The 23,162-nt window shown below is 29.8% G+C and overlaps 1 long non-coding RNA gene across 1 annotated transcript; it reads left to right on the forward strand.

Moving 5' to 3' along the window:
• Positions 1-3,130: 3,130 nt before the first annotated feature.
• Positions 3,131-22,777, forward strand: LOC142324599 (uncharacterized). The gene is made up of 3 exons (XR_012756341.1): positions 3,131-3,195; positions 16,793-17,227; positions 22,576-22,777. It is a non-coding gene; the product is annotated as an uncharacterized LOC142324599 (long non-coding RNA).
• The last annotated feature ends 385 nt before the right edge of the window (positions 22,778-23,162 follow it).

Genomic DNA, 23,162 nt, shown 5'->3' on the forward strand with positions numbered 1-23,162 from the left:
TAAATGTAATAGCACTACTAATAACTTTTGAATTTGTTTTCTTATCTACAATCTACAAGTGACCTCAGAACTAATGAAAACATACATTATTACCGCCAACTTAAAATATAATATTCTACTGGTCTCGTTCCATCATTTTAATAAACATTACCTAACACCATTTCAGACTTTTAATAAAACAGCTACTTAAAAAATTTGAGTAATATTTGGTTTTAACTTTAAACCAAAATATTTTGATTAAATTCACAGAATAATTACATTTTTTTTTCTTTTTATTTAGGAAATGAACTAGTCATCACCCCAAAAAAATTCTTAAGCTATAGATGCACATCAAAGTTTCAAGCAGCACTTTATTCACAACAACCTTGAAATGAAAGCTATCAATGTAAATTGGTTTATCACATTAACTGAAATAGTCAGTATATGTAATAATTCTTGATGTATGCATTTTTCTATTAATAATTATTTAAACAATAATTAAAATTTCTAGATACACCTTTTTTCAGTATATGTTATAATCATTGGCACATGCATTTATCTATTAATTATTTAAGCAATAATTAATATTTCTGCATACACCTTTTTTCAATATTTTCAATAATCCCTAATGTACGCATTTATCTATTATTAATTATTTAAACAATAATTAATCTCTCTGCATACACTTTTTTTCAGTATATGCAAAAATCATTGGCACATGCTTTTCTCTATTAATTATTTAAGCAATAATTAATATTTCTGCATACACCTTTTTTCAATATTTTCAATAATCCCTAATGTACGCATTTATCTATTATTAATTATTTAAACAATAATTAATCTCTCTGCATACACTTTTTTTCAGTATATGCAAAAATCATTGGCACATGCTTTTCTCTATTAATTATTTAAGCAATAATTAATATTTCTGCATACACCTTTTTTCAATATTTTCAATAATCCCTAATGTACGCATTTATCTATTATTAATTATTTAAACAATAATTAATCTCTCTGCATACACTTTTTTTCAGTATATGCAAAAATCATTGGCACATGCTTTTCTCTATTAATTATTTAAGCAATAATTAATATTTCTGCATACACCTTTTTTCAATATTTTCAATAATCCCTAATGTACGCATTTATCTATTATTAATTATTTAAACAATAATTAATCTCTCTGCATACACTTTTTTTCAGTATATGCAAAAATCATTGGCACATGCTTTTCTCTATTAATTATTTAAGCAATAATTAATATTTCTGCATACACCTTTTTTCAATATTTTCAATAATCCCTAATGTACGCATTTATCTATTATTAATTATTTAAACAATAATTAATCTCTCTGCATACACTTTTTTTCAGTATATGCAAAAATCATTGGCACATGCTTTTCTCTATTAATTATTTAAGCAATAATTAATATTTCTGCATACACCTTTTTTCAATATTTTCAATAATCCCTAATGTACGCATTTATCTATTATTAATTATTTAAACAATAATTAATCTCTCTGCATACACTTTTTTTCAGTATATGCAAAAATCATTGGCACATGCTTTTCTCTATTAATTATTTAAGCAATAATTAATATTTCTGCATACACCTTTTTTCAATATTTTCAATAATCCCTAATGTACGCATTTATCTATTATTAATTATTTAAACAATAATTAATCTTTCTGCATACACTTTTTTTCAGTATATGCAAAAAATCATTGGCCCATGCATTTTTCTTTTATAAATTATTTAATAAATAAATTAATAAACTTTTAACTAATAAATAGATTGTACAGCTATTTTTCAATAGACTATATTGCATAATCTTCACCTAATTTAAGCTGTAGCAAATTTCAACTGATTGCATCATTTTTTTTTAAATTGTAAGAATTCATATTTTTTTAAAATATCAATGACTACTGTGTGCTCTATAAAGAGCACACAGTAGTATATCGAACAAATTAAAAACTATTCGATTATTTAGTTTATAAAAACTATAATGTTAGCATGGATAAGCCTTGAAACCATTTTTTCTTTAAAAAAATTGGCAAATTTTAAAAATGAGAAAATTATATTAACATATAAATGTCATAGCAATAAATATTATATTAAAAACAATTTAAATGAATTATATATTTCAGAAAAATTAATTTTTTAATTTTTTTATCATTACACAGACTAAAGCACATGGCTTTATAATTAATCAGTAACCAGTCAAAATTCAATATTAATTTGCAAAATTAATTTAAATACTTAAAAACTATTATTCATCGCATAAATATGCTGCTTTTCAATAAGTTTACCCTAATTTTACCTTAAATCCAGGAAATTAAAACTTTAAGCTAATACGATACAACGTGTTCGTTCAGTAAAAATACGTCATATGAACAAGTTTCAACAGGTTTGTGGGTTTAACAAGAGATTTGAGTCACGTAATAATCATCCGCGGTCGCCCGGTTGTTTTTTTAATCAGTTTTACTTAACGTGTATAATTATTTGTAATATGATTTTTTTCTAAAACAGAAAATTTAATAAATAAAGTTACAAATATAGATTATATACAATAATAATTAAAAATATTTTTAAAATGTACATCTTTATAAGAAATCCCGTAATCAATTTAGTCTGATAACCTACAACTACCATATGTTTCGCGATTTTTAATCTACTTCAGGTTTTTTGTCTACGTAATATACACAAGATAGGTAAACTAAATTATATAAAAAACTATGTTCATAAAGGTATTAAATTCTTATTGTGTTATTATTTTATATTAATAAATTATGCTTAATTGTATCAAAAATTAATTAAATTACAATTATTATCAGTTTTATTGTAGTGAGGTTACGTTACTTTTTTCTACAGTTGTAAAAAATCAGCTAAAAAATGTGGTTCATTTTTTGTCTTGTGGTTCAAACACACAACCAAAAAATTATCGAATCAGAGATAAATAGGGGATATAATCCACTCTCTTGAAATGAATATAGTATGTGGTTTACAATATGACGGAATTTTAAAAAACGGCTCTCGTAGAAACTGTTTCGAAAAAACGATTTTTCCCGCTTATCTCGATTATTTTTTCTATCGATTATCGTAGATATTTATATTAAAAAATATCGATACATCGTGTCTCTTTAACAGATGTTTTTTCACAATTTTCTTTTTTGTAAAAATTACTTTGCGTTTGAATGTAATACCATCAGATAAGGTAGTTTTTGTTTTATCAAATACATACTTATTCTCTTATGTATTAAAAAATTGATTCTTTTAAAATAAAATAAAAGATCTTCGTGAATCCGTTCGATTTTCAGAAATATTAATTACCAAACTAATACATAATTTTTCTTTCGGACTCTTTATTCTGTATGTTACCTCCCTCAGTAGAAATTTAAATTATTACAATTTTTTAAATTTATTTGTAAAGTTATTAATTAATTTTGATTTGTAATACAAGATGTTTGTGTAGGTTAATGGTATGTAACCTAATATATGTACACTTATCAGTAATATGTAATCTGTAATGTCATTTTTGTTGATTTAGTGTTGAAGTTAGCTAGTTATTACAAAATGCAAATCTATTTGTGTAAAATGTAATCTAGTATTAGAAAAGGATATATATATATACAGGTTACCGTAGTTAAATTTTCATTTTATTTTTTACTGTAATCTACTTTTGTATTATAATATACATTATTTTTTTGTTTAGTTTATTGTTTTTCAGTTTTCAATGCAAGCCGGGTTTGGTTAATTAATTCATGTAGAATGTTTGTATATTTTTTAACTTTATTGTTCTAATTTATATTTTTTTTTTGTCTTCAGTCATTTGACTGGTTTGATGCAGCTCTCCAAGATTCCCTATCTAGTGCTAGTCGTTTCATTTCAGTATACCCTCTACATCCTACATCCCTAACAATTTGTTTTACATATTCCAAACGTGGCCTGCCTACACAATTTTTCCCTTCTACCTGTCCTTCCAATATTAAAGCGACTATTCCAGGATGCCTTAGTATGTGGCCTATAAGTCTGTCTCTTCTTTTAACTATATTTTTCCAAATGCTTCTTTCTTCATCTACTTGCCGCAATACCTCTTCATTTGTCACTTTATCCACCCATCTGATTTTTAACATTCTCTTATAGCACCGCATTTCAAAAGCATCTAATCTTTTCTTCTCAGATACTCTGATTGTCCAAGTTTCACTAACATCTAAAGCGACACTCCAAACATATATACTTTATGTTTAGAGCGACGCTCCAGATATATACTTTCAGAAATCTTTTCCTGACGTTTTAGATTACTTGTTTATGTAAACAAATTGTATTTCTGACTGAAGGCTCATTTCGCCAGTGCTATTTGGCATTTTATATCGCTCCTACTTCGTCCATCTTTAGTAATACTACTTCCCAAATAACAAAATTCTTCTACCTCCATAATCTTTTCTCTTCCTATTTTCACATTCAGTGGTCCATCTTTGTTATTTCTACTCATTTCATTACTTTCTTTTGTTCTTGTTTATTTTCACACGGTAGTTGTGTAGGACTTCATCCGTGCCGTTCATTGTTTCTTCTAAATCCTTTTTACTCTCGGCTAGGATTACTATATCATCACCAATCGTAGCATCTTTATCTTTTCACCTTGTACTGTTACTTCGAATCTAAATTGTTCTTTAATATCATTAACTGCTAGTTCCATGTAAAGAATAAAAAGTAATGGGGATAAGGAACATACTTGTTGGACTCTCTTTCTTATGTTCTTCAATTATTATTGTTGCCGTTTGGTTCCTGTAAATGTTAGCAATTGTTCTTGTATCTCTGTATTTGAACCCTAATTTTTTAAAACTGCTGAACATTTTATTCCAGTCTACGTTATCGAATGCCTTTTCTAGGTCTATAAATGCCAAGTATGTCGGTTTGTTTTTCTTTAATCTTCCTTCTACTATTAATCTGAGGCCTAAAATTGCTTGCCTTGTCCCTATACTTATCTTGAATCCAAATTGGTCTTCTCCTAACACTTCTTTCACTCTCCTCTCAACTCTTGTATATAGAATTCTAGTTAAAATTTTTTATGCGTGACTAGTTAAACTAATTGTTCTGTATTCTTCACATTTATCAGCTCCTGCTTTCTTTGGTATCATGACTAAATGATACCAAAGAAAGTGATTCCCACTTTTTTTGAAGTCTAACAGAACTTCCCCTTTTTCTTAAATATTACACACCAGTTTGTATAATCTATCAATCACTTCTTCACCTGCACTGCACAGTAATCCTACAGGTATTCCGTCTATTCCAGGAGCCTTTCTGCTATTCAAATCTTTTAATGCTCTCTTAAATTCAGATCTCAGTATTGTTTCTCCCATTTCATCCTCTTCAACTTCCTCTATAACACCATTTTCTAATTCGTTTCCTCCGTATTACTCTTCAATATATTCCACCCACCTATCGACTTTACCTTTCGTATTATAAGTCAGTGTACCATCTTTGTTTAACACATTATTAGAGAATTCAAGATTCCTTTGAAAAATATTCTACAAGTTTTCCTCGAAAATTTTCTGTTATTTAACGTTGAAAGGTTCAACTTTAATTTCTGTGAACAAAAAGTTCCCTTCAACGAGGCATAACTCGGTTCGTATTACATCTACAGAAATAAAAAATCAATCCCTACGTTATTTTATAAGCTTCATTTTTTCAAATAAGGTTTTTGAGTTACTTGTGAAAAATCGTTCATTGGTTGAATGAAAAATCAACGTTTTCAATCATGAATTCTTCAAAATTTATTGACTACGAATTTTAGGTTTGAATTTATTCCTCCATCGATTTCTGCGGTTATTTTGAATGTAATAATTTCCCACGGTAAAAGCACACATCGGCACAATATATCTTGTGTTCCTTGAGCTATTCCCTAATTACTGTCCAAATTTCACGTCAATCGGTTTCATCTGAAAGAATTCTGAACAAAAAAACCGTCAGTTTACAATCGATTAATCGATCTGTAACGTTCATCGTTACATAACATTTAATCGATACAAACTACCTCGATAAACTATACATTTTCCGCAAAAATACTTTTTCGTGTATTGCTTCCTATCCTAACCAATATTATTTTTCGCTTATTTTAATTTTTTTGTAAACTAACAAAAAAAAAAAATTAGTCTCGATTTAAGATTAGTCAGAAAAAGTAGTGATGGCGGTAAGAGGGAGTAAGAAATTAAAATCCTACTGAAAGAGAATTTGTTTTAACATATAGGTTAATATTTAAAATTTGGGATACCAGAATGGTAGAACACTGGTTTTCTAATCAAAGGATTGCTAGTTCAAATTACTAGGTTACATTGAGTAAAATAATTAACCGCAGCTACTTGTACTTCCTGATTTTCAATCGCTACGTATCTTAATGCCTGGCTTGTTTGGACAGCACTAGGCATGTTTCTAGAAACATTCCTAGTGCTGTCGAATATAAATGAATGCCCTTTTTTACTTGTCGTATGATATGTTGCGAACTTGGCGATCTCCCAAAATTGCAATAAATTCGTTTTGAATTTCTGTTGACATAAAAGTGATTGAAATTTTGCGAGCCGTTTTATTTCTTACAAATGTACACGAAGTACAGGATCGTACTTTGCGATTAAATGTATCAATTCTAAACACTTGCTTCTATTACCGCTGGTATCGTTTTCTCTGTTACCACGTAACATCGAAATTTGTTTTGCAAGGAATCTTATAATATCAAACATTCTGATAAGATTTTTTGTTTCCCACAAGGTGTTTTTCTCTCTCTTGTCAATAGTCTGTTCTTTTTTAAGTCTGGTCTTAGTCCTTCCATTTGCATAATTTTGGTCGTGTAGTGCATTTGATTGACTTGAAACCATAGGATTCAGTTTCCACCAAGTATTAAATCCATCAGATCATCTCAATTCCCCACGCATATTTTCATCTATATGCTTAAGCCAATTTTCAATATCGTTTCGGTTTTGGGCAGCAGACAATACCGATGCTATATCAGTCTCTGAGCTATCAAAATCCATGTCTATACATGCAGAAGCAGACTCTTTTATGCAATTTGTTTGCAGAAGCTGCAAACAAATGAATAATTAATCTTGATTGTCAATCGATGATTGTATTTACACTACAAACTAGGGTTTCTAAAATTACGGATATGAAAATTACATAACCATTAGCAAACTTATGCATTTAAATTATGTAATTGACTCGTTATTTGTATAAAAAATGGATGTGTAATTGTGAATAAAAGTCGGATAATATTCACTATCAGGTATGTTATACACTGACTTACCTAATCTACTGACTTATCCTAATCTAATTATTATAGGTACAAAGATGTTGGTTATCGCTGTAAAATCAACCGTATAGTTATAAAGTAAATAATTTTAGCTAGCAGACAAACAAAAATAAAAATTCTAATACTCACATGCTTGTATGTATACATGTGTTGTACGTACTGGTTTGCTTGGTATTTCTTTTGTTCAAAAAAATTATTTAAGAATGGATATATTCCATGATACAGAAGATTTGGCAGATGAAGAAGGTGTAGAAATGAAATTCACACAATAAGTTTTATATCCAAGAATTAACAATTAATGATGAGATCATATTAACAAAATAGTATGGTAGTTAATTTTTTATCAACTCAAATTATGTAGGTAAAGATTTAGATAAATAAGTATTGTTTAAGAACCTAGTTGTAACAATAACATTTCTGGGTTCCCCCAAAATTTAGAAAGTGATTTTCCCTGAGTCTAAAATAACCTTGACGTAGATGAATTCTAACGTTATTTTTCCAAGCAATGTACAAAATAGCACACAACTGAATTGCTTATTTAAAAAATCCATTACGTGCAATGATAATCATATGGAATGTAGCAAGTTTCTGAAATAAATGATTCAGTTATAATTATTCAAATTAGAAATTCAAAAACTGGTCATATATAACATAAATACAAAATTAACTTCAACGCAACATAAAAATATATTTCATAGTACAAATATTTTAATCTTGCTCACAGAAATAATCAGAGATGGAGTCTTAAAATACTTCTCAGTAAAACTTTTTTAAATAGTTGTCTACTCAATTCTAAAATACTAAACTCGACTCAAAAATTACTAGAAAACCTTTGAGTACTTGCCCAGCCATATGCATATATATTACCATCAAAATGCATTTTCTTTTAACCAGAGGGTGGAACTGTTAATTTGTAGCATTCACATTATTAATATATATATATAAAAAACTGTTGATTACTTTTTTTGAATTGGTAGAATATTTTTCAAATATTGGAGTTTGGTCTTTTCCATTCCAAAATAGAATAGTATCCTCCAATATCAAAATGTTTATGAAATTTATTGAAACTTCATGAAATATTAATTTCAATTTATTAATTAGTTCTATCTTGATAAATTCCTCTAACCAAATACACAATTTTAACATTGAAAAATTCAGAAGGATATAAAAGAGATATCACAAAGTTCTCCTGGGACTTTCATAAGTTATTCTATTCATGAAAATAATGTAAAAAGTTCATATAAACATATGTTCTAAAATGGTTTGTTTGTAAATTACGTCTAGTGAAAGATTTCGCTCAGATTTCAGCTACTCTGGTGAAATGAGGTCGCATTGAAATTTTTAGGACATTAATTAAGGGGCAGAATTAGTAATTTCTTCTAGTTTTTGACTTGAAAAATCGAGTAAAATAGATTCCAGAACCACATCTGTGGTAGTTTTCGAGAAATATGTGATGAAAACCAATAAATTGGGGTAAAGTGCCCTTTTTTTATGTTTGACATATAATAACTTTGATAAATGGGTAATAGACAAGTAAAACTTTTAAACAAAACTTATAGAGAATCTAATTCTGAAGAAAATAATTTAAGGTAACTTGAATTAAACAAGTAAGGTTAAAAAAATTAGAATTTTAGTTAGAAACAGTACACATAAAACTTTTATGTTTATTACCCATTTAACAAAGTTATTGTACGCACATCGTTAATGTAGTTTTTGAGATTTCTCAAAAACTACTGCATATATAATTCTGGGACCTATTTCATTTGATTTTTCAAGTCAAAAACCATAAGAAATGACTAATTCTGCCCCTTAATTAAAGTCCTAAGAATTTCAATGCGATCTCATTTCACAGACGTAGCTGAAATACAGGAAAATCTTTCACTAGCCATAGCTCCAAATGAAGCTTTTCAGGACACATGTTTATATAATTTTTTCCATTATTTCATGAGTAGAATAGGTTATCAAAGTTCCTGGAGAACTTCATGGTACATTCATGTGTTGGCCTGTTTTTTGCTTGATATGTCCGACTGACTAGGTCTATTTGGATGAAATCTGGCACAAGATTACAGTGAATGGAGCACTAACACCATTTAATTTTGATCCCAGTCAGTCAAGGGGGCAGGTGATATGGATCATGTGGATCCCAGATCTCAAAATTTTACTCAAAAAGGCAAACTTTTTTCAATTATTTAATGTTTCTTAGGTAGCTAAGACTTTTCAGATGGTATTTGGTTTTATTCAAACTGCCATTAAGGAATGGAGGCAAAAAAGAACACGTTCTCTGTATCCGAAGACACAGAAATGTCATCACATTCTTATACTACGAGGGTTATTTTTTTTCAAGGTTCGATCGGTCGCGAAATAAAAACCCGCGCAAAAATCAGATGAACCTTTGCGCAGCGTCTCTAGTATGGCCTTCAATCACGTCGCGTCACTTCGTTTAGTTGTGAACACACAGCTAGCACGTAAACATGTCTACAACAATAGCATCTCCTGCCAAGTGTGAAGTGCGTGCGGTAATTCGATTTCTTCAGTCTGAGGGGTGTAATGCGGCTGAAATTCATAGATGAATAAGTAATGTGTACAGTGAAACTTCAATGAGTGTTAGCAAAGTGCGACAGTGGTGCAGGAACTTTAAAGCAGGACGTGCAGATGTTCATGATGCAGGTGGTCAGGGAAGGAAGAGAGTATCAACCGATGATCTCGTTGAACGAGTGGATCAGGCGATTTGAGAAAATCGTCGGTTCACAGTTTTATACTGAGTGATTCGTTTCCTGAAATTTCAAGGTCGGCTCTCTACACCGTTGTGAGTGAGAGGCTTCAGTACTGCAAACTGTGTGCGAGATGGGTTCCCAAGATGCTGTTTGACCATAACAAAACAATGAGAATGGACGCCTCCCTAACGTTTCTCCAGCGCTACCACAATGAAGGAGAACATTTTTTGAACAAAACAGTTACAGGTGACGAGACACGGATCCATTTCGAAACTGAAGAAAAAAAAGAACAACCCAAACAGTGGATGCATTCTCATTCTCCCAGCAAACCAAAGAAGTTCAAGCGAACCTTCTCCAACAGAAAGCGTATGGCTGGTGTGTTCAGGGTCTGGAATGGAGTTCTCTTGGTGGAATTCATGGAACGTGGCACGACCATCACTGCAGTCTCATACTGCATGACTCTTCAACGTCTATGAAGGACGATTCAGAATAAGCGGAGAGGAATGTTGTCATCAGGTATTGTCTTTCTCCATGACAATGCTCGGCCGCACACTGCAGCTGTAACAAAGAAGCTCCTGCAGCGTTTTCATCGGGAAGTGTTTGATCATCCACCATACAGCCCGTGACTTGACTCCAATTTTCACCTCTTTGCTCGCATGAAATGCTGGCTAGGAGGATAACATTCTCGCACAGACATCGAGTTGCAGACCGCTGTAGAAACACGGCAGAAAACACAGGTAGCTCCGTTCTATGACGAGGGTATTGGAAAGTTGGTACCACGCTACGACAAATGTCTAAATCAGAGTGGCGACTATGTAGAGAAATAACGTAACTATGTAAGTACTTGTTACAAATAAATTTTTTTTTATTTTCCCTGTAGTTTTAATTTCGTGACCAATCGGCCTTGAAAAAAAAAACCCTCGTATAAAGTAAAAAAAATAACTGGTGTTATTAAAGACTCACAGTGGTTAATAAAAAGTAATAAAGCCAAATAAAAAAAGAGAAGTAAATTTGAATAATAAATTTGATATAAAAAAAAAATTTAACACATTTTTTATCGGTAAAAATAAAAGATTAAACACAAATTTCTTCATAAATTTTTGAAAAATATTCAGCTTATCAGAAAGAAATGAATCATCCTTTCATTATAACATGTTTTGAATATTTGATTCTGAACACAATGCTGTTACTTTCTTTTTGTCTAACTGACAAAGGGAATTTATAATATGAATAGATCTGCCCTGATCAGATTAAAGTAATCAACATTTTTATCAGGAACATCAGAATAATAATGGCTCTTGGAAGAATATATTTAGTAAATTTCATCCACATTAAGTTGAAATAATTTTATTAAAAAATTTTAACTATAAGATTAATCCTTCATGTTCTGTTGGACATGAATTTTTTTAAATAGACCATTAAGGTTTAGGAATGGACCTGAAAAAGTATAATCCTGAACTAAGTAATCATTTATACACCAGTATGCCAAATAATTTATTAAAATTTGAATTATTCATTTTACGGATTAGAGCAATGACCTAACAACAAATATGCTAATGCATATAAGATTTTTGCCAGGTTATTCTCAGTATTCAATAAAGATCTCAAATGGCTATGAAAAGGTAAAATAAGAGATGTTCACATCAATCTAGGATTTAAAAAAATGAAATAGGTGCTATGTTGAAGACGTTATTATTACTGCAACACAGCTTGAATTGCAATTCAATTTCAAATGGAGTTGAAACATCTATTAGAAGTTAAAACAAACAAACAAAACATTTGTTAATAATACCAATAAAAACATAAAACATCTTTATTTAAATTTATCAAGAATATCTGTTCATCTATTAAGCAGTGAAAATTTAATTGCAGTTTCATGAACACAATTTCTTAATGCTACATCATTTGCTATTATTGGCAATTATGATACACTGAAAGACATCCTATTATAATAAATGCTATCAAAGTTATTTTAACAGGACATCAAATAATTGTAGATTTTAGATTGAGTTGATCAAACAATCTTTAATAATGTTTGGTATTTTGGTAAACTTGGAAGTTTACTAGGTAATTTCAATAATGAATCTATTGATTTCTCATTTATAAATAGTACTGTGATTCTTTATGGCAGGCAGAAGATCAGGGTTTTAAATCGATTCTTGTCATGTTTTTTGTGTTTCATTACTAAGGTTTCTCACGCTTTGTCTCTTACAAAGCTATCCATCTGGAATTAGTATGCGACTAATTTTATTGCAACCTTTAAATTCATTCATCATATCAATTAGCGGTGTATCTACTCAAGTCGTTTCTCACAACAGTTCTGACAAAATTTATCACTCGTAATTTAATTATCACTGAAACTCTTTGTCTACAGACATTCCATCTGCAGTGAAATATGTTGGTTGTGGTAATAGCATACACTAATTGCCAGATAAATAAACTACGGATAATTTACACTTCCGTTATTTACTTTTAAATTTACATTGCAATTTAATATGATTAATTAATTCAAATAATTTCATACTTTAGTTTAATTACATTTTTAAATAAACGTATGTTAAACATACTGTCTAACTAGAACAGATATAAAATTAGTAACGTGTTGTGTAACATTTTAAAGGAAACTGGAGTTATAAGTTATTAATTTCTTTGTGATAATGTACATAATGTATGTATTCTTGCACACTTGTACCTTAAATCTAGATGTGATGCAGGAGATGTGTCCAGCGATACGAATAACTAACCATGGTGCATTGCATTGGTATGCCATTGGATAGAAAGTGTAAATAATGACTTATTGCATCTAACATACATACAATGTCTATGTGTATATGTTTATGGTGTGTGTGTGTGTGTGTGTGTTACATATATACATGTAGTATAATAGTCTGTAGAGTAGTGTTAGAAGAGCATATGAGTAAGATATAAATATACAGAATATTACATTAATAATAAGTAATATTTATGACCGTAATATAAATCATAATTTAAGGCACATTAACATACAATAAATAAATTAACAATAATAAATATATTTACTAAATTATTTTAATATTCTCAATCGGTAACATATCTCCAACATGAGATAATGTCTCAGATAGACATAAGTGGATAACTGATAAGAAAATGTCCAGGTGATAATGGTTCTGGGTCCCTATGATTTGTAGAAACAGTAGAAATGGGATGAGATTAAGACAGGTTGATATTTCACAGTTTTAATTGCGCTCTCTTATAAGCCACCAAAATGGGCTGATTATTATTGTTTTTACTTATTTAATTTAAAATTGAATTTGTTACCAAAAACAACATTCATTATTTCCTGCAAAATGTTTTAACAAACTATAGAAAAAATTGGAGATTTCAATTCATCTTGTATTTTTTTATGTGTTTATTTTTTTTTACAGTATATGTATTGTACAACCCAAATAACAACCTCTCTTTCTGTTTCTCTAAGCATTTTAACATTCCATAATTCTTTTTTAAAAGGTTGTTAGTTTCATTGTAAATCTTATTAAATTTCATTTTATACATTCCCCTTAAATCCTCTCTTATCATTTTTATTGTTATTATTTCTAATATATTTTATAATATGATTATTTGGGTTGTATTGTATCTTTATGTATGTTTTTATTTTTTTTTATAATATGGCAGCCTTTTTATTAAGCTCATCCATTATTTAAAAAAAAAGTATTAAATTAAAAATAATTAATTTTTAAAAACTAATAAATAAATTGACATAAAAAACCAAGTAAAAAAACATTTATCCAATTCTTCAACACTTTAATGTAGCTACTGGTCTGTTAGACCGGAGGTAAATTTTGTGTTACAGTAGTGGCAATCCAGTTTTGCTAATATTGCTGCCTATCTCGGTACCTTCTTACCACGACCCCCCCATCATCTTACCTAAGAATTTTTAGTTGTGATTAATCATTTAGCGGTAACATGTCAATTGTTAATACTACACCAGCTTCCTGTACCCACTAGCTCCATTGAAGATTCAAAACCTACATACAAAAAGAAATAAAAACGATCCCAGAAAACATGGTGGAAGCAACAATGCAAAATCAGCAAGATAAGTTATAACAGTATGTAGAAGTTGGTTGAGAATATTTGTGTGATATATTATTTAAAAATTGAAGTATTACCAATAAGTAGCATTATATTAGATCTAATTTCATATTAAAACATGCTTAGGTGAGTTGTATTTTTTATTTCATATTTTAATCAGGTTCCTGTGTATTGGCTGTTAACAGTAGATGTAACTTTTGCATATAGTATTACACAGCATATGTTACTGGTGTAGGTAAATATTTGTATAGGATACTGAACTAAATACTAAGCTGATGTTTTCTAGATGCAAAGTTTTTATTGTAGCTGATTGTATATGTGATTCACTCCCTTATTTGAAAGTTAACAATTATCAAAATGCAAATGAAAATTGAAAAAAAAATTGTTTTCTAATTATTTTTCAGTTCTTGTTAACATTTTCAGTTACTAGAGATTGAGGAGATAACTAATTTATTTTTCACCTGTTATCACCAAAATAATTACTTTCTGAAATTTATTAAATATATATTTTGATTATTTATGTCTTTACAAAATTTTAAATGATATAACTCATATTTGAAGTATGTACTAACATGGATAACATTTACTTATTGATGTAACTGCAGGTCAAAAATCTTTTAACATTTACAGTTCTGTAATTTTTTTGTCGTAAATTAGATGAGTTGAAAGATCAGCGAATTAGTTTCCAGAGGTTATCAGGCATTTACCTTATGAAAAACTGTTAACCTAAATTCTATCTTACTTCCTTGACATTTCTATTCATCCTAAACTACAAATTTTATGTATAACCTCCACTACCTCTGTATTTTATTAATTTTGTTGTCACTAAATTTGTCAGAACTTGAGGTTATTCTATGACTTAAAAGTGTGGTGTTTAACAATGACAGGTTTATTTATATCCTTCTTCTTTTTTCCTGTTTAGCCTCCGGTAACTACCGTTTAGATAATTCTTCAGAGGATGATATGTATGAGTGTAAATGAAGTGTAGTCTTGTACATTCTCAGTTCGACCATTCCTGAGATGTGTGGTTAATTGAAACCCAACCACCAAAGAACACCGGTATCCACGATCTAGTAAATAACTGACTTTACTAGGACTTGAAACGCTGTAACTTTCGACTTCCAAATCAGCTGATTTTGGGAAGACGCGTTAACCACTAGACCAAGCCGATGGGTTAGGTTTATTTATATCCAGAAAAATTAATGTGCTTCTCTGAAGGTCTGTGCGTACTTGATGCTTCTAACCTTGTACGCGTCAGCACAAAAGCTTTATTTATAATATTTTATTAATATTTACTTTAAATATTAATTTTGTTTTACTTGGTTAAATCATATATTTCTTTAAACATCCTGTCTAATATGTTCATCTTCTGATAAATCAGTTTGACATTTCAATCGCATACTGTAATCGCCTTGGGTTTGGAAACTAACCCTAAGTACAGTAATTCTCCTAGCATATAGCATATTCTTTGTTCACTTATTGTTATTCTTTTTTTACATTCTTATTCTTTCATTATGGTAGTTTAAATTTACAAGGCAATGCTGCAAAATATATCATTAAATAGAACATTATAAACTATTCCCGTGGCAGTTGTCCAGGTAGGTGAATTAAGAAATGGGTTGAAGTGTTGAATCCCAAATGCTCATAATTCTGCAATAATTTCTTCTATAGCAATACTATTCTACGTTAATTGTAATATGGTGATGTATTTAAGCATATAACAGATGTCTTCTGCTATCACAAACTAGAAAAAAACTGTAAATTATTGGGGTTAACTGCCCTGACCTGTCTAAATGGTTTCAGCTTATGAACAAAATGTTCATAATTTCTATGTTGTGGGTACACTGCTTGACCACACTCAATCTTTAAGTTGTCTGTGTAATGTGAGGTTATTAGATATTCGTTATTTAGCAATTTTCATGTTATGTGAAAATTAATTTCATTTTTTAATTCAAAACTTTTATATTGTGTTTGATAATTGTTTTTCTCTAAGCATATCAATTGGACACTGATAGCTTCTGTGTTTGGTTGGTAGTCAAGTGACAGTGAATGCTATTTTAAAGAAACTGGTTAATACAAACACAGGATCGATCATAAGTGAGTAAAAGTAAATTTGATCCAAAATTATCTGCTGTGGACTTAAATTGGTAATTGTGACAATTGTTAGACGCTGCTGAAAAGTAGCATTTATCTCCAGTAATGTGCAAAACACTGCTCCTGTGTGCTAAAGAATACTGGAAAATGTGTTTTCCTTCGCCAAATTTTTATGTTAAGGAGCAGTGGGTTTCGTACATTAGAAAAGCATTAGATGAAAATACATCATTTGCTCAAATCCAACAATCAGTTAACCAACCTCAGAAAAAAATGTTTTGGGTTTGTTTCAGGTTTGTACATTACTTCCAGTAGGTGGTGTATTGAAAAGTAATGAATTTTGTTAAGTTTCATATCCTCCTTATTTATGATAAAGAGCGTGTAACTCTTTCTTCTTACTTATGTAAGCCATACAAATATGTTAATCTAAGTTTAGTTCAACAGCTGTTATATGTTGTTTTTTTTTTCAGTATAAAAACTATTGTTCAGTAAGATTTAAATAAATCAGTACTTGAAAAGATGTAAAAGTAAATGTATTTAAAATGATATCAGTTCTGTTGTAAAATGTAACTTAAAACTGTGAATCTAAATATAACACTATGTACATGATATTAATTAACCTTCTTTTTCCTGTTTAGCCTCCGGTAACTACCGTTTAGATAATTCTTCAGAGGATGAATGAGGATGATATGTATGAGTGTAAATGAAGTGTTAGTCTTGTACATTCTCAGTTCGACCATTCCTGAGATGTGTGGTTAATTGAAACCCAACCACCAAAGAACACCGGTATCCACGATCTAGTATTCAAATCCATGTAAAAATATCTGGCTTTACTAGGACTTGAACGCTGTAACTTTCGACTTCCAAATCAGCTGATTTGGGAAGACGCGTTAACCACTAGACCAACCCGGTGGGTTGATATTAATTAATCTAAACAATATGAAAGTTACTAATTCTATAAATATCTTAACAAATAAAATATATCTAAATGTATTGTAAAAATATAATTAATCACAGTAACGAGTTATTTATTCAAAATATTATTGAACCAGCGGCAAATTCTTTGAATTCTGGTAAGTGCAATAAGACATTTGAACACGTTACTGTAGACTTACTGTAATATAAGACTTACTGTAGCATTCTTCAGTTAAAGACCAACCAGGTTGTCTTAAAAATCTTTCAACATATCAATTTATGGCTCAATAAAGGAGTTTTGTGGTAACTTATTTCTTCATTATCAACTAATTTTATTTAATTATCATCGTTATTTAAGACTGTTAATTTATAATGAACAGAGAACAATTAATTAGACAGAGAGGATCAATTAAATCCTAACAAGAATCTGTACTTTTATAGAAAAATATAAAGTTTCTTAACTTGATATTAATATTCATCGTTTACGAATTAAATGTAGAAACAGAGTTGCAAGGCAAATATGATGCCATTCAAATGCAACTTGAAATTGAAGATGATATTTGTGCAGATCGTGTACAGGTTGAAGATGATTTATGCAGTTTTGAATGTAAATTACAATGTGTAATAGATCATTTTAAGCAGTCGACCATTGATGAAGAAATTAATGTAGTTACAGCAACTAAGCAAACTCAACTACAACCGATTAATTTACCATTTTTCAGAGGTAATGGTTCTTGACTGGCAACATTATTTACATACCCCCTTGAAGGATGAAGCATTAGCTATCATTAAAAATTTACCAATTATGAATGAAAATTATATAATTACACTAGATCTATTAAAAAGGCATTTTGACAAAAAATATTTTATCGTATCTCATAATGCAGATTGTATTTTACAGTTAAATTCCATTTACTGAGAATCATTGGATAATTTACCCAAATTTATCATCGAAGTATCTTTATATGTCAGTGCCCTTGAAGCAATGATAAATCCAATCGATACATATGAATTTATTGTTGTTCGGTTGTTAACATCAAAGTTAGATTACAATACTTCCAGATTACAGAAGGAGAAACTTTCAACAAAGATTTCATAGAATTCCTTGAATTTAGAAGGCAGATGCTGGAAAATATTAATGCAAAGAAGTCAAACCAGCAAGACATCTCAAGAGATATTTCTAAGGGACAACGATTCAACATCGGTACTAAATCATGTACTAAACATTTTAATATAAATGCTAATAAGCAATACAAGGAAAATAATTTTAGTTATTCAAAATTTAATTATAAGCAATGTCTGATTTATATTTCTAATCATAATTTACATTGTCGTAAGAAATTTTTAAGTTTTTCTGTTGAATAGAAGGAATTTCTGTAACATCATATAATTCTTGTTTCAATTGTTTAGTTAGGGTCATTCAGTTGACGAATGACCCTAATCATACCTCATTTAAATTGCAGTGAAATAAAAACATTTATCTATTTCATTTATTGCCAATGATGTACATGGTAGTACTCATAAATGTTGGGTTTTACTAGATTCTGCCAGTCAAGTGAATTTTTGTACTTATGAATTCACATGAAAATTAGATCTTCCATTTATGAAAAATGATATTGACATTGTATTCTTTATATATGAATTTTTCACTCCAATTGCAATCTGTTGTTTTAACAGAAATAGCAGTAGCCTACTGATAATATCGCATTTTAATTTGCCTCATAATCTGTTTTTTTTTTTGCAGATCCTGAATTTAATATAACAAATAAAATTGATGTCCTTATTGGAGCACAATTTATTTTACGTAAAATTTTATTACGTAAAAACCTACAAAATCTATTCAAAACTTTAAATATCCTGTTCTCCAAGAATCCAAATTGGGATATATTCATACTGTTTGTTTTCCTATTAACTCTTAAGAGCAATAATACTATTACATCTTTTATTTTTTCAAAAGGATTTTACATTTACAAATCTTTCGACTGCACTTGAAAACTTATGGAAAATTGAGGAAATTAATACTGATATTTTATTTAATGAAAATTCTATTTGCGAAAAACATTTTCAACTCGATTCTACTCGAAACAATCAAGGTAGATTTGTAGTGACATTATTGCATAAATCCAACAATATAGGCTAGGTGATTCTTTCATAAATGCAAAAAAAAGAAGATTTTTATTGTTGGAAAGAAGGGTAAACAATGATCTCAATCATAAACGTAACTATTCCACTTTCATACAAGAATATTATGACTTGGGTCATATGTCATTACTTAACTCCGATGATTTGTTAATCGAAAAATCAAATATATGTTATTTATACCCCATCATCTGGTATTTAAATCTACTAGTCTTAACAACCAAATTTCATCTGGTCTTCGATGGCTCATCTAAAACCACTAGCGGTTTATCTCTTAATTATACTCAAATTGGACCTGTTTTCCAATAAGATTTATTTTCTATATTAAGATTCTGAATTCATAATTATTTCATTACCTCTGACATAAAAAACATATATCGACAAGTACTAGTTAAATCCAGTGATTGTAATTTAAAACTGATTCTCTGGCATAATTCTCCAAAACAAGATATAAACCATTATGCACTAGGAACCGTAACTTATGGAATCTTTGTGCAATGTATTTAGCCAAAAGATGTCTCATTCAGATATCAATTGAAAATAATAATAATTTTTCACAACCTTCTCAGGCTATTAAAAATGATTTCTATGTAGATGATTTCATTACCGGTTCAGATAACCTAAATGAAAAAATTATTCAATTAAAGAACAATATCTCCAAATTATTACAACATGATGGTTTTTCACTTCATACATGGTATTCTAACAATTTTAGTACTTTTACGTCTAATCATAATTCATCCATACCATCTAATCAAGAACACAACATACGTACTCTAAGAGTTCTATGGAACAAAAAGTCAGATACACTAAATTTCTAAATCACTCATTCTAACAATTGTAAAATTTATACTAAAAGGAATATTCTTTCCATCGCAGCAATGTCTGTGATCCTCTAGGACTCATTGGCCGTATTATATTTTCATATAAACTGTTTATGCAATCATTATGACAACTCAAAATTGCCTGGGACAAAATATTACCTGAACCATTAATACAATGGCTTTCACTGTATAGTCAGTTACATCTAATTGAGTCAATTAAGATAAGTAGATCCGTTAAATTTGATAATAATAGTAAAATTCATCCTATAATTACATGGATTTTCTGATGCCTCTATTAAGGGCTATGGTTGTTATATTTATATACGCACTTTATACTTCAACCATGTAATTACATCTAATTTACGGTTTTAAATTAAAATTAGGCCCTTAAAACAAATCATATTACCCAGACTTGAACTCTGTGGTCGTTTACTGCTTTCACGTTTATTCATGAGGGTATCTACTGCACTTTGATGAGATACACATATATACTCTGATTCCATCATAACACTTTGTTGTATTCATGGACATTCTTCGTATTGGAAAGTATTTATAGGTAATAGTTTCTGACATTCAACAAAACACTTCAATCACCGATTGGCACTACATCAAATTCTCTGATAATCCAGCAGACATATTGTCTGGAGTTTTCTCACAAAGCAAGTTACTTGATATGTCACTGTGGTGACATGGTTTTCCTTGGCTATTACAATCTTTTTCCCGTTGGCCAACGGATCATAATATTACATTCAATGATAATTTAAATCCTGAATGCTTATTAGAAAGACATATATCTAATGTTGTATATGATTACATACTTCATTACGAACATTTAGTTTCTGCTTCAGATTCATTCACAATATTAAATCTAAACCGTCTGAATTTAATTTTAGTACTAACTGTAAGGAGTTAGATCATACTCTTTTTTTTATATGTCAATCATTATATGTCAATCAGGCATTGGATTGGTTGGAGGTAGGCGCATTTGCATCATTCCACGGTTATATTGGTATTGTGTGTGATTTGATTTGGGGTTCACGCTGGCGGGGGTGGCTGCGCTGCCAGGGTATGGGAGCTCATGCAACAGGGGGAGTGGCTTCATTCTTTCGGTGGCGGTCTTGATTGTGATTTGGTAATGCCACATAAGACTCCCTGATGTGGCCGGGTGGGGGTGCAGGTGCGGGGTTTGTCCCTGGTTCCTGCGCAGACCGGAATGAGGTTACATTTTCCTTGTTAGGTGAAGGTGACTTAATTTGGTTGACTTATTTGGGTGTAGGTCCTAATTTGTATGTTACATAAAACATAGTTTTGATTGGTATGAGTGTAGCACTGATATAACTTTCAACTTGTTCGTTTTTTGAGGCATTCACAGTCACGAACGGTGCTGTCAAATTTGGACTACGTGCGAGGTCTGCGGTTTTGGTTAGTTTGAGGGAATAATGTTAGGTCGGATGTGAAGATGTCTGTTTGAGGCTTATGTGAATGCAAAATTTTATTTGTATATTACTGATATAAATGTCTGCCAAGGCATTTACATCAGTGGCATCCCAACCAAGGCCTGGCTGATGACTGTGAGATGTGATCAGTTAGAGGGTCTAAAGATGACATCCGGTAAAGCCCCTCAGGGCTCAGACCATTCTGAGGGGGCGATGTGGCGATCAGTAATGTCACAAGGTGGGTGTCTTACCCCTAGAGGGTTGGGATGCCCAGATAACAACTGACACTATTATTGAATTTATTTTTATTGAACGTTGATTTAAGGAATTCTAATACATCACATTCATCAATTTATTCCAGAGTTGGAATGAATCGTGGAGTAAAATGTAAGTTGACATTAGAATCGAAATACAGGAATGAAGTATAAGTCCGCTCACATAAAAGAAAAGAATACTTATTATAACTGTCATAATATGTTGATGGATTAGGGATTGTGGTGGTTTTCTAGTAAATTCTATAAAGAATTTCTATCGCGTTATAGGCTACTATATTAACTTTTAAGGAAAATAGGTGCTGAAATATTTGGTGATTGACATGGTAGTGTCTCTTTTGAAGGCGTTCCAGGTCAGCAAGTTAGAGTAAGTTTGTGAGATTTAGTGCTCTCACAACCGATATAGAGTTTATTTACCAAATGAGTAGCATACCTTCTTGGAGATTTAGTAATAATTAATTTACCAATGCAACAGCAAGAATTACTATGATTATTTAAACAACTACAAGACAGTTATTTAATAATTACTAGCAGTACACAAAAATTAATATGTTCGATGCGGTGCAGTGATTTGTATTCAGTTCATTATTTTAAATATTCACAAATTCTTATTTCAACAAGTTTTTAAAATCATGCTGTGCCATGCCAAGTTGGTTAAAGGATAATTTCTGAAATTTTATAGATTTTCATTGTTTGTAATTAATTTCTTTTAACTACTTAAAATTTGTATTTACATAAAAATAATGTAATTGTTTTATATATTCTTATAAAAATTAAAAATAATTATTTATTTTAAATTTGTAATTTTAAAATTAACATTTTTTTTTAATTTCAGTACCGAAGAAGCATTTGAAACCAAATTTTCTGAAGATAAATTAAAAAAATATCATAAAATTTAGAACAAATTATAAAATTAAAACATAAAATTTATGTAAAGAAATTTATATTCCAATTATTAAGATTCTTAATTTGATGTTTAGTTAGTAATGCATGTAAAATTTGGAAAATTAAGTCAAAATTACCTTAAAATCATTGTATTGTAGTACATTTAATTTTTTTTAATTTTATTTGATATAAAATAAAATATTAATTTATGGTGTTTTACATTTAATATACTTTTGTTTGGAAACCTGATTCATTAGTTATAAGGATTCTAAAGTACAGAAGTAATAAAATACGGAAACATGATGTCAATTATTAATATAGTTTTATTAAAGTAGAAGTTCCTTCCAACAATTTGAAAACATATTCCACTTGCTACATTACATTAAATAGCAGCAGCTGTAAAGTAGCCACTTATTCACCCAGATCTTTGGTTATATAAATTTTTATATTCTATTTATTTGAAACAAGAAACATATCATTATTATACATATGTGCATAATGCCTCTGTAATATATTTGTTCTGGACGATAACGTGAA

The sequence above is a fragment of the Lycorma delicatula genome, chromosome 5 (genome assembly GCF_047948215.1).
Source record: "Lycorma delicatula isolate Av1 chromosome 5, ASM4794821v1, whole genome shotgun sequence".
Classification (NCBI taxonomy): domain Eukaryota; kingdom Metazoa; phylum Arthropoda; class Insecta; order Hemiptera; family Fulgoridae; genus Lycorma; species Lycorma delicatula.